Raw genomic sequence first — 4,905 nt, forward strand, 5'->3', positions numbered from 1 at the left:
TAGCGTTCTTTTAATGATTGCATTCCACCCCCATTGGAATACGCCAGCCGAAGCAGGGAACCGTAGTAGTGAGCTGACATTAGCCAACATGGCTATTTTTACGCGTTTATGCAGTTTATTAGGAAGTGTAAACTGGGGAGGGGGGGGGGGGGGTATTCCTTAACAGCTCCGCGGGAGCGTCGACGGGCCGGCCGGTCAGCGTCTTCTAATACGAGAAGCAACGAGGTCAGCAAGATCTTGCTGACCTCTTGCTGACCTCTTGCTGACCTCTTGCTGACCTCTTGCTGGTCTCTCTTGTTCACGTCGCTTCGTCCCGTTAGAAGGCTGACCGGCCGGCCAGTCTACAGTTGCTGTGTCGGCTCCCTTTAGGGAGGTCCCTAAATACCAGTCGACGCTTGCGCGGCACTGCTAAAACATCGGTCGACTGTGCATTCATTTCATTGACATCTGTTCAAACAATGACACGCAAAGGTAACAAGCTTTTTGACAGATAGGGTTCTTTCGAGAAAGATCTTTCATTACTATTTTGAATGAATGAGACACACATGCTTTTCGCATAATTCTTAAATAAGAATATTAGGCTCAAGAAAATCAAATGATCATTTAAATCGACTGGGACAGATGCAGTAGGTTCAAACACATGAGGCTGATTTGAACACTCGATCGTCAACCACGCGTGGGCGAAATTCGCTCGAGGTACCTTAAAGCAGCGGGGAGCAAAAATCAGACACCATATGAGGAATGTTTATTTTCAAAAGAGGGGCCGCTAGGAGAGGCCGAGAGCCTCCCTATAGGTCGATGACCAGAAAACGTGTTAAATAAAATCTCCTAAGCTGCGGGTTCATTCCATATTATCAGAAACCCAAGCTATGAAGACGAACAGGAGCATCATTTTGCTACAGGCAAGCGTTTATTCGTATTTCAGGCGGTGGGTCATTTTCATGTTGTTGTTTAGTTGTCCTCGCATTTCGTTCCTTCAAGCTTTGTTTCGTCTACGTGCTCCCTCTCTCGATAAGCCCCACATTCGCGAATCGACTTTTTTGTGGGCGGAAGCTTTTTAATCTCCCATCTAGATCCTACTGGGAATGTCATGAATGATCCAACTTCTATAAGAAACGCACTGTCAATCAATAGTTGGTGGAACGCCATCACCACGCTGTTGTCTCACGTCACAGTGCCACATCAGGGTTTTGTCACCATACGCAGTACCTGATTGCCCGTGTCGGGGGGGGCTGACTTTTGGGCGAGTTGGTGAGATGGTGTACTTGAAATTTTATACAGACGACGTCGAAGAAGACAAAACACCCAATGACGCACTGCCAACTAAACTTCATTTCGCGAAGCGACACGTGCCAATACCCTCGTTGGTAGCAAAGCAACAAATAATCCAACATGCGCTCCCGCCCCGTAAGGCAAGGGTCAGTATACCTTGTTACCTCCAAAACAATCCTGAAGTGTGAGTCAGTGGACAGAAGTGCTATATTTTGCCTCCCTTTCTGTTATCCGCATCGTAATAGCGCAAGAAATTTCACAGTAACGGTTTTCGCCATACCACCGGCAAAGCCGACTGTGCTTTGCTTTAGGTTTTTTAATAAGAGCGTGCGAAAATTCAAAAATTTCTAATAATAAGTAGAGTGTATTTCTATTCAATTCGGCATAAGGATAATCATTACCGGCGAGCAAGTACTCGACAAAAAGGGTAAACAAAAACAGTGAGAGGTTCATTTTCCTCGTTTCCGTCACAGAAAGCCATCGCGACAAACGGCAGCCAAATTGGCTTCGATTTCGAGTGATTTAGGAGAGGTCGACCAAGCCACGTGAGAGCGACGGAGCGGTACAACTAGGAGAAGTACAAGAATCTGCATAGAGCGCAAAACCAAAGACTGAGATGAAGAGAGGCGCTTTGTGTGGTGACAATCTATGTGTGCGTCTTCGTTTTCGCGCCTATTACATAGATACTGAGAAGAAGATGCACCTCAGCCAACAATCTGCTAACCTAGATTTCTTTCCCACCTAATCCCCAACAGGGGCCGAGAGCCGTCCTCTTCCTCAATGTAAAGGTATTATTCATTCGTTCATCCTTATACTATAGCCCCATGTGTATTGATCGCGGGGTGATATTGCTGCCAAGTGCTATGTAACACCGATACACAGGTGGCACCTATTACAATCGTATGCTCAATATTTATTATCCTATGCTTATCTTCTCGCATTCTATTTTGAAGCTTTCTGATAGTCACGCTCTCGGCAATACTCGTACTCTCGCTCCGCTCGTGAAGGTGCCATTTGGACACCACCTATTGCAGTTTCGGTTTCGTACTCGATTCTAACGCACACGTAATACTTCGCTAACATTTTCCGGGGGGAAAAAATGGTATTACTGCAACATATTTTGTCACTACAATTTTCATCTGCCTGCCTGCGTGTACTGGCGCACGCTCATTCCCGGGTAGCGCAGACTCCAGCCGCCGCACACGTATCGGTGCATGTCCTGACACGGGTCCACGGCGCGGTCCATGCTGTCGTCGAGCAGCGAGTTCAGCTGGCTGCACTCGTTCGCCTCGCACCGGGACGTGTTGCCGGCCGCGGGCTCGACAATGTGCGCCAGGGGCTCGCTGCTCCCGCGTCGCCACAGCATCGCGAAGCCCGCCACCAGAGCCACAACCAGGACGCAGGTGCAGAGATCGCAGCACGTCAGCGGCAACTTGAACAGCAAGGGCGACGGGTCTTTCGACGCATCCGGCTTCCCCGACGCGGTCGCTTTTGTTGCTTGAACGGAACTGGCCTGGACGCCTTGCAGGCCCCGGAGCATCCGGTCCTGCATGGAAGAATGTGTACACGAATGGCGGCGGATAGGTGGGGGGTACTCATTCTACGCTCAAAGAAGCTGGGCCACAACTTAGCACCAGCCACCAACTCCCAAAGCAGGCGACATCTCGACAGCTGCGCGCACGTGCGTCGCGAGCGACCTTGCACGTTCTCGTTTATTAAAGTGACGTTTCGATACCTCGTATCCCTCCCAAACTTGCGATTTCGTGCACACTATGACGCGCTCGCGTACGCTGAACACTCCTCGAGTATTCTGTTAGGTACACCTGCAAAGTGGGGGAAGTGCGCCTATGTTGCGATGGTGGGATCAAACCTCTGCCTTCCAGCATAGCAGCCCCAATGCTCTAGCCATTAGGGCACGATCGCACACATGCTTCTTTCGTGCCAAGACCACTCCTTGAAACGTCTGGCGCGTACACCACGTGCCAGTTCCTCGCATTCTTCCCTTGTGACAGCTGTCGCTTTGAGACGCTGCGTTGGACTGCCCCGCCTTCGGCATCGGCCCATATTCTTTGTGACAGGTACAAGGTGTGGGTCCACTTATAATGCAATCGCATTAAACAAAAGGGAAATAAACTACAACGTGCCGGTACTATTCAGTGAAAACAGCGCGCTTGAAGAACATGGACACGCACAGATGCGAAGTGCTGACATGCAACCACTGACTTATTAAACAAGCACGTGCTAACCCCGCAGAATCCCGACACGTGTTCCTAAACCCTCCTCTGAGAATAACTTCCCGGTTATTTCGCAGTCAACACATAGCACGCTTCAAAGGTCAAAGACTAGCGATGAACAGCACTTTTCATTCACTCTGTGGAATTCATTCTTTGAGATCATCACAGCTCGCAAGTACCTATAAAAAATTTGCGGCAGGCTCACAAGCCATCTTACATAGAAATGCCTTCCCTGTAGCGTGCCCCAATGTTTCTTTCTTTCTTCCCCTTTTTGTGTGCTTAATGTGCGACTTCGCTATCTGCGAATTTCCAAACAATATACACACTAATCGTTTTCTGCCCATGTCACAATTGTGCTTTGGTACACTGTAGTTCTGTATTTGTTACATTTGGTGTTGCATCTTTCGCACCTACAGAGATATGAGGTGCTGTACGAGGTGCTGTACGCCCTTCCTGAAACTACAGACAAGATAGCCTGTGTTGAAGCTCCCTAACTATATGCATACTGAAGCAAGGAGTCAAACAGAACCTTCTATTACTATCTGGGAAGTCGTGGTTGTTAATATCGACACGCCAGCCATCATTGGAAGCAACGGTAGGTGTCAGCCAATCAGTAGCGTGGGCCTTATACTATTGCACGTGTCTTTACACCATGTGTCGCTTCGCGTCAGTGAATCGTCGATGCGAGCTTTCTAGGGCGCCGAACACGCCTTGTACGTTCCCGCAACTTGCCACACTATTTTGGAATGAACTGTCATAGACGTTTCCTAATGTTAAAGTATTCTATGAGGCTGTTCTCACGATGTTAGGCAAACGTTTCTGCGAGAAACCACGCAGTCTTCGCCTTAATGTTTGCCCAACCTAATGGACAACGCTGTGGCTAATGTAGATACTGAACTTGACTAAGGGTACCGGACAAATTCAACAATTTCTCCACCATCGTAGTGCAAACTAAAAATTGGTTCCATAGTCGCGATCTTTCTCGAGCTATCACGACTTTAATGTAGGCACTCAGTCTCCAGACAGCATAGACAGATCAATCGTATGTACCTGGAAACTATACCCGCTGATGTCGGCGGCACCTCCGTCTGCCCGCTGCGTTTGGCCACCACCTCGCGCGGTCATGATTTTGTCGAGAGAGGCCTGTGTGGGCGTGGCCTCCAGCGCGACGAGCTCCTGGCCCTTGGGGTAGCCCAGCATAGAATCGTCGGGGCTGGCCGTCACCGGAGACGTATACGTGGACTCTTCGCTGGCGATATCCGCGGTCTTCGCCTTTTCTCTGCGTAGTAAGGCATTAGTCCCGCATACAGCGCCAAGAGGAGGAAGAGGACATGTGCTGAACGAGGAGGGTAAGGGAGATCGTAGCCTCCACCGTCCGCGAAGTACAGAAAAATTAAAA

This window comes from Dermacentor andersoni, chromosome 6, assembly GCF_023375885.2.
Source record: "Dermacentor andersoni chromosome 6, qqDerAnde1_hic_scaffold, whole genome shotgun sequence".
Classification (NCBI taxonomy): domain Eukaryota; kingdom Metazoa; phylum Arthropoda; class Arachnida; order Ixodida; family Ixodidae; genus Dermacentor; species Dermacentor andersoni.